This window comes from Barbatula barbatula (assembly GCF_947034865.1).
Source record: "Barbatula barbatula genome assembly, chromosome: 16".
Taxonomy (NCBI): domain Eukaryota; kingdom Metazoa; phylum Chordata; class Actinopteri; order Cypriniformes; family Nemacheilidae; genus Barbatula; species Barbatula barbatula.
This window is the reverse complement of record NC_136779.1, coordinates 14,744,937-14,757,984: the sequence shown is the minus strand read 5'-3', so window position 1 is coordinate 14,757,984 and position 13,048 is coordinate 14,744,937.

Sequence of the window (13,048 nt, the reverse complement as noted above, 5' to 3'; positions counted from 1 at the left end):
AATTAGTTTTCACAAAGGGCCAAATTCTACTAACAAAAGTCAAGGGCCACCGACTATAATTTGATAACTACAATGTTTGTTCTGCTATTATTAATATTATTGTCATTATTATTTATTTATTTTACAGTTGTTTATTTGTTTTAAAAAAATCATCACAATATAAATATGTTTTTTATTAGTTCTATTTCCTCAGTTTTGATCAAACAGTAACAATATATTCACAAACTTTTTTCAGCACACGACGAGCTCGGAATCGACGATGTGGCAGACTCGAGCTCTCGCGAATAAAGTTTACCAGCCTCGTGACTGCATCCATCGTCTCTTTCATTTTTCAACACCGATTTATGAAGCTAGTGCTTATCAGGCCTTTTTAAAGAACTCCGTTAGTTCGTTAAAAAGTATTTCACCGGTTGTGCGCCCATGCATCGGCAGCAAACAAAGCAGCTCTTCACGGAAATCCTTCCCATAAAAAAATCGGACAAACACCGCTGTGCAATGTCGGTTAGTTCGCGAGAGGAGTCTATTGCGAGTGATATGGCTTCTGCTTTCTTTATGTCTTATAACAGATTAGACAGGCACTCACCCGCCAATGGCTCCACTCTTCTTGTTGCTGTGCAATCAGATAATGGAACCTGCTCCGTTACCATTTTCTTTATTTTCGCGTCGTGATTTAGAAGTTTATCCACCATGTCAGTTGCACAGGTTTTAATTAATTCGGCGTCAGTGAACGGTTTTTTGGCCTTTGCCAGGTTCCAAGCCACACGTAAGAATGCTGCGGTTACAGGCTTTCAGAATGTTCCGGATAACTGCATTTGAAATTTCTGCGCAATGCCCCGAAATGCCGTTTCAAGTTATCATTCTTGCAGACCGCCACGGTCTTGTGCATAATAAACACGTTGGCTTTGCATTGTGGTGGTCAGGCAAAATAAAACAAAACTGTTAAATCCATTCGCTTTTAAATATTCTGTGTCTACCTTTCTCTTTTTTACAATCGCCATGATATCGCTGTCAACCCTTGTCACTAGCTGTCAATGAACCTGAACCGTTTGCATTTTCGCGCCAGCATTGTGATTGGCTGATGGAGTACCGCGAGAGCTATGTGAGATCAGAGTGCTTCGTGTGTTTTCGTGCGGTGATGTCATGCCAACCCAAATGAAACTGAATACACTTTTATTGCATCAAGCGGGCCAAAAAAAATCATTTGCGGGCCGGATGTGGCCCGCGGGCCGCCTATTGAAGAGCCCTGGTCTAGCAGCACCAATAAGGACATACAACCTCGGTCAGACGCCAAAAGCAGATCATTTGTAACTCTGATCAAAGCAGTCTCTGTACTGTGATGTGCTCTAAATCCAGACTGGACATCTTCATTGATGTCATTCCTTTGGAGGAAGGAACATCATTGAGTTTAATATTATCATTTTTGATCTCCGATTGACGGAGTCGAACATCATTTCTGCCGACGTGAAAAACAATCAATATCAAAAAGCGATATGTCATACAGGAGCAATAATACAATAGGTGCTAATACAAAGTTACTAGTTTCAACAAAAGCTAGACCACTACCTGTTTTGTCATTTGTCAAGTATTCACAGAAAAGATGGCTTTTAAGTAGTTTTTTGAAGGTTGTGAGAGATGAGTTTGACCGGACAAAGGAAGGAGCTGTAAAGGAGAATGAGTGGGAAAGAGATTTACTGCCCTCGTGAAAAGGCAATAAAAGATGCCGCTGGTTCGCTGAACGCAGGGTTCTTGAGGGGGTGTAGACCTGCTGGAGTGGTTTGATAGCCTTTGCAGGAAGACCAGCAAAGTGCATTGCAATAGTCCAACCTAGATACTACTCGGGCCTGGACTAGGAGTTGTGCTGCTTGCACGGGAGATGGTGTCTAACCATTCAAATGTTGGATAAGGCATATCATCATGATCACGCTGTCTTTGCAATATGATCATTGAAGGACAGCTGTGTTATGTTTTGGTGTACTATGTTCTCTTTTTTTTCTATGGTTTTATTACTTTTATATTGTTAGGTTTTGGTTTCCTTTCTTATTCCCAACATTCCTCCCGCCTGGTCACTGGTTGACCCAATTATCAGTTTGTTCATTGCACACACCTGTTCCCCATTAGCGATCTCTATTAATTATCATTTCGTTCATTGCACACACCTGTTCCCCATTTAGCAATCTCTATTTATACCACGGTGTTTCTCTCACTGGTTGTGGCGTTGTCGTCTTTACTGACCAACCCTTGTGGATTATGGTCTGTGATTTTGTTCTCGTGTTGGTCTCCGGTCTGTGGTTTGTTTCTTTGTTTTCTAAGCAGTCTCGTTGAAGCTGGTTTGGACGTTATCTCTCCCATTCGGTTTTCCCTGCTTTACCAGACGGACCTGGCGCTTGCTTGCCTTCTCTTGATTATTGTTTTTTTTGTTTGTTTGCTGTTTTCAAGCTGGGAGTGCCCCGTCTCACTGTGTACTGGTTTTCTAACCAGTTGAATCAATAAACCCTTTTTTTTGTGATTTCACCTCCTGCATCTGAGTCCTTATTCGCACGCTTAACAGTACAACGCCACCAAGGATGGACTCAGCAGGAGATCCGAATATTCGTCTTGCTGTCATCAAACAGGGAGTGTTACTGGGACGTCAGCAACTGGAGGTAGTGGCGATTCGACAGGGCGTCGCCGCCATGTCCCAACAACTCGTAGCCATTGCTCAACACCTTGACAGGACCCAGGCCGACCAACCAGCTGCTTCAACCAGTGCAGTACCTACCGGAACGGAGGGATCCGTTCTCCGTCTACCAGAGCCGCGCCTCATTCCTCCGGCTCCTTACGCTGGTGAGCCTACGGCATGCCGGCCGTTTTTGTCACAGTGTTCCCTGACATTCTCCTTGCAGCCTTCTTGTTTCTCTACCGAGCAGTCGAAGGTAGCATTCGTTATTATGCACCTGACGGGTGCTGCCAGGGAGTGGGGAACAACCGCGTGGGACAATCAGCATGAGTGTTGTGTTACGTTCAAGGATTTTTCCAAAGAGCTGCGGAAGGTGTTTGATCGGTCTGCACTGGGCAACGAGGCAGCCCGGTCCTTGTCACTTTTGCAGCAGGGTAGCGGGTCGGTGTCGACATACTCCATCAGGTTCCGCATCTTGGCCTCATCGTGTGGTTGGAACGACAAAGCCCTGTGGGACCGGTTCCTCCATGGGTTGGCGGATCGTGTTCTGGACGAGATCTACTCTCTAGAACTTCCACCAACGCTGGACGGTCTTGTGGACCTCGCTCTGCGGGTAGAGTTCCGCCGGAGTCTTCGCTCTCGACAGCGCTGGGGATATAAGCAGGTGGAGGAGTCTAAGGGTTTCCCCATTGATGGACACCCCTCACCCATTCGACCGTCGCTTCCTGCAGAGGAGTCCATGCGGGTCAGCCGGGCCAAGCTCTCCAGGCAGGAACGCGGCCGTCGTATCACCAATGGGTTGTGCCTGTACTGTGGCAAGCCCGGACATGCAGCGGCCTCCTGCCCGCTCAGCAGGATGTCTCCCGGGGGCACGACTTCCCGGATTACCTCTACTTGTCTGTCCACTCGCACCTGGACTGTTCTCCCGGCTGTTATTCAGTGGAAGGGAGACAGCCATTCTGTACGGGCTCTCATCGACTCTGGAGCGGAGGGTGACTTCATGGACATTGAGTTGGCCAGGAGGTGGAGACTCCCTTTCACCCCACTCCGGCACTCGATCTCAGCCCAAACGCTTTGCGGTACACCGCTCACCAACATTCGATTTGTCACTGTTCCTATGACTCTCACCATATCTGGCAACCACACGGAGACGATTCAGTTTTTCCTGATCCCGTCACCTTCTGCTCCGGTTGTTCTGGGGCACACTTGGCTTGCCAGACACAACCCGCACATTGACTGGAAGAGAGGTTTGGTTTCAGAGTGGAGTGAATATTGTGTCTCAAATTGCTTGTCCTCTGCTTTGTCCCCTTTAACTTCTGCTCCCCTGTTACAGGATGAATCGGTGGTACTAACTGGGGTGCCCCCGGTTTATCATGATCTGAGAGCGGTTTTCAGCAGATCCCGTGCGGCTTCCCTGCCTCCACACCGCCCGTACGACTGCGCGATCGACCTGTTACCTGGCACGTCTCCACCTAAGGGCCGCCTGTATTCTCTTTCTGGACCCGAGAGGGAGGCGATGGAGAAGTATGTATCAGGTTCCTTGTTGTCTGGCATTATTCGTCCTTCTTCCTCTCCGGCTGGGGCGGGGTTTTTCTTCGTAAAGAAGAAGGATGGTTCTCTCCGTCCCTGCATTGATTATCGGGGGCTGAACGACATCACCGTCAAGGATAGCCATCCCTTGCCCTTGATGTCGTCTGCCTTCGAACTCTTGCAGGGCGCAACTATCTTTACGAAGTTAGACCTACGCAATGCTTATCACTTAGTTAGGATCAGAGAGGGGGACGAATGGAAGACCGCCTTTAACACACCCACGGGTCACTTCGAGTATCGGGTGATGCCTTTTGGCCTGTCTAACGCCCCGGCGGTTTTTCAAAGACTTGTCAATGATGTGTTGCGAGACATGGTGGACCGATTCGTCTTCGTTTATCTTGACGACATTCTGGTTTTTTCTCGGAATGAACGGGACCATGTCCAGCACGTTCGACGGGTCTTATGCCGACTACTCGAGAACCGCCTGTTCGCCAAGGTTGAGAAGTGCGAGTTTCACGCACGGTCGGTTCCGTTCCTGGGATTTATCTTGTCACCCGAGGGTATTCGCATGGATCCTGCCAGGGTAGAGGCAGTTGCGGATTGGCCAACCCCCGAGAGTCGCAAGGACGTCCAGCGATTTCTGGGGTTTGCCAATTTCTACCGGCGGTTCATCCGGGGTTTCAGTCAGATCGCCCTTCCCCTATCCGAGCTCACCTCCACTCTAAGACGGTTCAAATGGTCCGAACAGGCTCAGAGTGCGTTTTCCAAGCTCAAATCACTCTTTTCATCTGCCCCTGTTTTGGTCAGCCCTGATCCGTCTCGCCAGTTCATAGTGGAGGTTGATGCTTCGGAGGCAGGAGTAGGGGCGATACTTTCCCAACGCGCCTCCTCGGACGACAAGGTACATCCTTGCGCGTTCTTCTCCCGCCGACTTACACCTTCGGAGCGGAATTAAGACATCGGTAATCGGGAGTTATTGGCCGTTAAGCTCGCGTTGGAGGAGTGCCGCCATTGGTTGGAGGGCGCCAAGATTGCATTCTTGGTTTGGACCGACCATAAGAATCTAGAATACATACGCTCAGTTAAGCGGTTGAACTCTCGACAGGCCCGCTGGGCTCTTTTCTTTGGCCGTTTTGACTTTGCTATCGCCTATCGTCCCGGGAGTAAGAACGGGAAGCCAGATGCGCTCTCACGACAGTTCGAGCCCCAAGCGGCTTCCGCCAACCCCGTGCCCGTCATTTCTCCGGGCCGAGTGGTCGCGGCGGTCACTTGGGGGGTGGAATCCAAAGTTCGTGAGGCGCTTAAGGGAGTTACTTCCCCCACCGGGTGCCCAGAGGGTCTGTTGTTTGTTCCCCAGTCGGTCCGAACCAGGGTCCTTCAATGGGCTCATTCCTCCAACCTGGCATGTCACCCGGGAGTTGCTCGTACCCCTGCGCTAGTTAAGCAACGGTTTTGGTGGCCGTCGGTAGTTCAGGACTCTCGCGACTTCGTTTCGGCCTGCCCTGTTTGTGCCACCAACAAGACGTCTACCCGTCCTCCGGCTGGACTCTTACGGCCGCTGCCCATCCCTTCGAGACCCTGGTCCCACATTGCCATGGATTTTGTTACCGGGCTTCCTCTGTCCGGTGGCAATTCCGTGGTCCTTACGGTGGTGGATAGATTCTCGAAGGCGGTTCACTTTATTCCCCTTCCAAAACTCCCATCGGCAAGGGAGACTGCGGCGGTCGTTTTTGAGAATGTCTTCCGTATCCATGGCATTCCCACGGACGTGGTTTCTGATAGGGGCCCCCAGTTCGCCTCCAAATTTTGGGCTGAGTTCTGTCGACTCCTGGGGGCAACTGCCAGTTTGTCTTCTGGCTACCACCCCCAAACTAACGGGCAATCCGAGAGGGCCAATCAAGACCTCGAGAGGGTCCTGCGCTGTGTCGCGTCCGCGGAACCGCTAGCTTGGAGTTCCAAACTAGCCGTGGTCGAGTACGCCCATAATTCCCTGCCGGTGTCGTCTACGGGGTTTTCTCCTTTCCAGTGCTGCCTAGGGTATCAACCCCCATTATTTCCCTCTCAGGAGCTGGATGCCTCCGTTCCCTCTGCCCACGCCTTTGTCAAGCGGTGTGTCCGCACCTGGAGAGTTGCTAGGCAAGCTCTCATTCGGGCTCGTAGACGCAGCCAAACGGCTGCTAACCGCCATCGCTCTAAGGCCCCTTCTTACGTGTGTGGCCAGAGGGTCTGGTTGTCCACCTCAGACCTTCCCCTCAAGCTCCCCGCACGCAAGCTGGGTCCTAGGTTTATTGGTCCCTTCCCCATCACTAAGATCATCAACCCGGTAACCGTCCGCCTTAAGCTCCACCGCGCTCTTAGTAGAGTTCACCCCGTTTTCCACGTGGCCAAGATTAAGCCGGTTCAACGGTCCCCCCTTCAGCCCCTTACCTCTGCCCCACCACCCCCTCGTCTCATCGAGGGGTCACCGGCCTACACGGTGCGTCGCCTCCTCGACGTCAGGCGGCGGGGTAGGGGTCACCAATACCTGGTAGACTGGGAGGGCTACGGTCCGGAGGAGAGATGTTGGGTTCCCGCTCGGGACATACTGGACCGCTCTCTGATCGATTGCTTTCTCAGGTCTCGTGAGTAGTGGCCTTGGCTGCCGTGAGGCATCTTAGGGAGGGGGCTTCTGTTATGTTTTGGTGTACTATGTTCTCTTTTTTTTCTATGGTTTTATTACTTTTATATTGTTAGGTTTTGGTTTCCTTTCTTATTCCCAACATTCCTCCCGCCTGGTCACTGGTTGACCCAATTATCAGTTTGTTCATTGCACACACCTGTTCCCCATTAGCGATCTCTATTAATTATCATTTCGTTCATTGCACACACCTGTTCCCCATTTAGCAATCTCTATTTATACCACGGTGTTTCTCTCACTGGTTGTGGCGTTGTCGTCTTTACTGACCAACCCTTGTGGATTATGGTCTGTGATTTTGTTCTCGTGTTGGTCTCCGGTCTGTGGTTTGTTTCTTTGTTTTCTAAGCAGTCTCGTTGAAGCTGGTTTGGACGTTATCTCTCCCATTCGGTTTTCCCTGCTTTACCAGACGGACCTGGCGCTTGCTTGCCTTCTCTTGATTATTGTTTTTTTTGTTTGTTTGCTGTTTTCAAGCCGGGAGTGCCCCGTCTCACTGTGTACTGGTTTTCTAACCAGTTGAATCAATAAACCCTTTTTTTTGTGATTTCACCTCCTGCATCTGAGTCCTTATTCGCACGCTTAACAAGCTGATCATCAAATATGGATCCGAGGTTTTTGGCTGTTTAGGAAAGAGTGATTGTGTAATTTCCAAGTTGGATGGTGAGATCGTGTTGCACTGTGGGGTGTGCCTGAAATAAAAGTAGTTCTTGACCGGGTTCAGCTGGAGGTGCTCTTTCATCCAAGCTGAGATGCCTTCTATAAACAGGTCAATTTGCATTACGAGTCTCCTAAAGCCGTATGATATTGTTGTGTGAATACAACATGCACCAAGTCGTGTTTTATTAACATGTACGCTCAAGGTTAACGTGTGACGCAAACGGAAAGGGACAGCCAATGCCGTTTCAGTAAACTATCGTAATGGCTAGGGATGTAAGTCATTTGACCTATCTCATACTACATGTATACCTCATCCTTCAAAGCAAAAGTTATTACTAGAGGATAAAGAAAAGAGGAAAGGATATGATATATGTAATTTATACACCATTGAAATGTTCAATAATTGTGTATTAAACAGTTTTATATATGAGGTGGCCAAGGCTATTTTAGGGGGTCCACAGACGATGACAGAAAATTTGTGTCTAACCTGGAACTGACAGCTTGGATGAAAGAGCATTAAGACAACAAATTAATAAATCGTAGGATTGCTGATTAGAGGTACAAGTAATAATTAAATTCCCAAAGTTTTTCACAAATGTGTAGCAAGCGTGTATATTTTAATAATCAATTTGTTTAGCAAATAGCAGCAATCTTTTCAATTTTCCAATTGCTTCTTTTCTATCTTTCGTCAGTCTTTAAATTGAAATCTCTGTTTTAATAAAGCACTGCTGTTACAGTGACTTGCTTGACTTTCGTGTGCAATGGCGTCATGTCCAAGCACTGCCACCAAATGACAAATCGTCTTACAAATCTGATGTCAAACAACATAAGTAGTGAATACAATTTTGCGGTAATAGAGCCAGAGGGGTGTCAAGGGTTGCACTGGGGCTGCCGCTTCTGGCTCCGCCATTACTTTCAGGTCTGTTCTTTGGCCTGGGAACGGAATTTTTTAATAAACAGCATATGTAGCTTATCTTCCTGTTATGTGTTCTGTTTTATATTGCATAACATATTGCATACTTCTGGTTTAAGGCCAAGGTTCAGCTACATGCTCAAACACATCTAAATTGTGCCTACGAGAATAAAAGTACACAAAATACGACTTCTGATTAAATTAAATATATAATGCCAATAATATAATATGGTGTTGTTAACGTAACTTTCGTTGGAAATTGTGATAGCGGGGTACATTATGTTCCTGATGGTGGATATTTTGTGGCACTGCAAAAAGTGTACAGAGGAACATATTTCCTATGAGACCAGGTGTTAAAAATATCAGAAAATCATCGGGGGCAAAATTTCTTTGGTTTCAAATCGAAGAAATCAAATCTCTTGAGCTAAGGAAGAATACAATATTTTTGAATAAACATTTTTATCTTAGTTTAACAGAAGTAGTTTTTTTGCTCTAGAATTCAATGGGACTGTAGTCATTGAGTGATTCTAGATCTGGGTATCATCCATGCACCTCTATACACCTCCACATCAAAAGCCCTGTGGGACTTCACATCTCATTGATGTTGACTTAGATATATGGTTACCAATGTTAGCATAATAGCCCTTCGCATTGATCTGCACTATTTGAGGGACAACCCTGAAAGCCCTACCCAGTTTTCTAGTCAATACAGGAGTGGATTCCTCACTCCTGTAACTCACTTTGGATAAAAGCATCTGCTAAATGCTTTAATGTAAATGTGTGATCTACAGTGTCAAAGATCACTGATATCTTGCATAAATTCGTGGACAATTTTGAAAGCTGTCTTCAGCAGATTTAAGGTATTTTTTGCTATTTAATTATCTTCAGATTAGTTTTTCCCTTTTGTGCAGTTTTGCATGACACCCCGACACGTTTACCTGTTCCTATGCAAGTGGTGGCCGAGATTAAATGACAGATCCGAAAAGATATCTTTGCATTAATCATAACCTGGCGAATTTCATTCTTTGAACAAACATGTTGTTAATGATTAGTATAGATGGGATGAGTTGCCTGAGAACATTGTGCCTTCATAGGTTGGCTTAAAAGAGGCTTTGTATCATCAGCAGAAACACTGATCAGCAATGCCATGACAGGTTTATCACCATGGCAAAGGAGCACGCTCCCTATTCTTGTGTTTTTACCTTGCCATGGTGGAAAGGCTTGTATGCCCTTGTGTGTCGACAGGGACCTAGATCCCTGTTAGGTTTATCCATGCTGGATTGGTTTTAGGTAAATAGTCAGACAAACACTGGGTTCACCCCAAACGCGAATTAAGCGTTTTGCACAAGTAAATTACATACAAGATCAACGCAAAGACCGGGCAGTGCTTGCTGCAAACAATCGTCACTCACGTTTTCCGCAAAGGTTAAACATATTTGTCAGATCGCGTCACTCACGGTGACAGTAAAAACTTTCCCCGCCAGAAATAAAGAGCGTGGAGCGCGATTGTTCTCGTTTAGTGTGAACCCAGGATTAGGACAACACCTGGTCCTGGGGATTGAGCATGGGGCAAAAAAACCACCTTGTAAAACACTATTCTGTTTGAAAACCGAGATAATTGTGTCGGATAAAATGTGGTCCCTAAAATCCCCTGTCATAATTTGTTACTGGTAATGGGTAACACGAATGAAAAGGTTGGAGATTTGCACTATTAAAATGCACAGTTATTTCACACAAGGACTCTGTAAATCTCCCGATGTTAACACAATCAACCAGATTGATGTTAGAGTGTGTTGAGGTACAGATGTTAACAGTGACCACTACATTGTGAAGAGTACAATTAAACTCAGACTTCTCAAGATGAATCAAGAGAGTCAGCAACGTAAGCGACTTGATGTTCCCAAGATCATGCATTCTCAAACAAGCAGGACTTTGTACTGAAATTGAGGAAACTTTTTAAATACAGGAAACAACTGAAGGCCAAGATACGCGATATTAAGTCACACAAATCCAAAGATAAGGAGGTGAAGAAGAGTGCCAGGAGAGAGAAAAGAGCCTTTATTAAGAAGATGGCTAGCCAGGCAGAGCATGCCACAGAGGGAGGTCAACTTAGTGCCGTATATATAGACTGCTTCACTGTTAGTAAACATTGTGACTTGTGTCCCCCTAACAGCATTACTAATGATAGGTAACTTGGTATTTAGTTTGCTTGCTTTTTGACAATGAAATATCAGATTAAATTTAAACATGTATGGTCACTCACTGTCTGGGTCGATTGTTTTTGAAAAAGTGAACTTTAACGCCAGGAACCTGGCTGACCTGTACGCGCTCACTCAATGGATATCAAATCCATTCTGCGGTATGGGTCAGAATGTTGGTGTGTCGTTGAGAGTCATATAAAGTAGATTGAGGTTATCCACAACAATTGCCTGAGGATTTGCAACATCTTCTGGCCATAGAGGATCTATATCCTGAGATATATCTAAGGGATTGCAAAAGCTAGCTGTGCATGAAAGGATATAAATGCACAACGTGGAGGCCAAGAACCACCCCACGCGGACATTTTCACTCATTTTCAAACATTGCTAAGTCATTCCAGAACTACGAAATTTTTCCAGTGGTTTGAAAACGCTGGTTGGTTGTTTGTCGTTGTTCGAAATACGCACTTCAATTAGGTTGCTGTCGATGAGGTTACATCACTTTAGCCAGTGCTCATGTGATCAGGGAAATGGAAAAACTTAGTTCACGAACGACAGACCTCTTTACTCGTTCCAGGACTTACTGCCTGACCTTATCTACATTACCTTTTTATAATCAAAAGAAATTGTTTTGCCAAAAAGATGCTTTTGTGAAAAAGAATGGTATTTGAATGTTGAAGTTTCATTATGGAACCATTTAGACTAAATAAGTCCTTTATTGCATAATGAAGCACCTTTATTTTTCAATAGAACGTGGCAACAAGTAAAATGGAAATGTAAAAATATTCTACTCAATGGCAATCTTTACTACTTATACTGTTCTTGGTCTTTTAAAAATAGACTGTAAATAATGTTTTTGTCTATTTATAACAGCTACTAAGAAATGTGAAATTTGAACCAACCCATTATTCAGTGCATCTCTTGGGAAAGCTCTTCCTTAGACCCACAGCCGGGGACCAGTTGTAGCAGCCTTTTTATTAAGCAGCCTCTTTGTTCCCTGGAAAATACCTGGTTGTTGCCTTACATTTACATGAAGTGCAATCCAAATGTGTTTGTCATTTCAATGTTTAATCTTGTAGTTATAAATTACACTGACCTATTTAAAGATTTTTTTCTACTGTGAGGTTTTTTATAATGTCATTGTGTTTTTCCTCTTTTATGCAGTTTTGCATAACACCCCAACACTTTTTACCATTTCCCATGCAAGTGGTGGTCATCGCACTTATCATAACCTGGCAGATTCCATGTTGGCACATGTTGTTAATGATTAGTACAGCTGGATTGAGTTAACCTGAGATCATTGGGCTTTCATGGTTTGGCTTAAAAGGGGCCATGAATCGTTCAGCAATACTGTGTGCAAAAAGCACGCTCTTGTTAGAAAGCTATGTAGAATTTTAAGATTTATGAAAAATGCCACAGAATACCTCAAAGGCTGCAAAAGCCAAGTTTACAAGTTTTATTTTACATGTAAATAAAGTGATCGTATGTGTCATTTTTTGGGGACACGTCCTGACCAGTATCCGCTGCATCCTCCGGAAGTCGCACTTGTCCACATACTGTACATCAATGTGGGTGTCTCATTTCAGTTAAAGTAGCATTATAAAATTAACAAATATTTCTAATAAGACGTAATCGTTGTAGTTCCATTCTTACCTTGAAAAGTTATGGTTGCTTTCCTGAAACAATAAGCTTCGATGATGAATGCAATCAACAAATACGACACAGCCGAAATCCTGGGCAAAGATTACTGCTGTGTTTATAAAAACCGAATATAAACTTGTAATCTTTTCCGCATTTGAGGTCAGAACAATACAGAGCATATTTTCTGTTATTTTAACCTGTTTTTCCAGTTTCTCTTATTTTTTGAAACACATTTTTTATTGACAGTTGTGTTTGTGCTTAATTCAGCAGGACAACAGCCTTCCAAGACTGGAGTTCCCCATTCGTGTTCTAGATTATGTAATGTTTTATAAACAAACAAAACATGTTAAAAATGTATTAGGTGGTTGCGAGATTATAGAAGCTAGGTTCTCCTATGAGAGCCTAGGCCTTAGACTTTACTGTGTCCTGGCTTACATCAATGGAGGACATTAAGAGTTTAGACTTGGGGGATGGGAGAGACAAGAACACGATGACCTTGACATTATGCACAAGGAACCGACTAACATTTGCTTCTGTACCCTAGATAAGAATGATTAAATATAGTATGTTGTGACTTTCTGTTGACCGTATATTTTGGATCTGTGCGTACTCTTATATCCTCATTTATGCATATATATATATTTTCGACCCATCCCTAATAAACTTTGACTTTGAGTGAACTGCACTTCTGTATCTGTGTCATTCTTAGTCCCGGATCCGGACCAGCTGAGTGTTCCATCATATAGACTTGTAAACTCTTTACCTAGCTGAAGTAATTA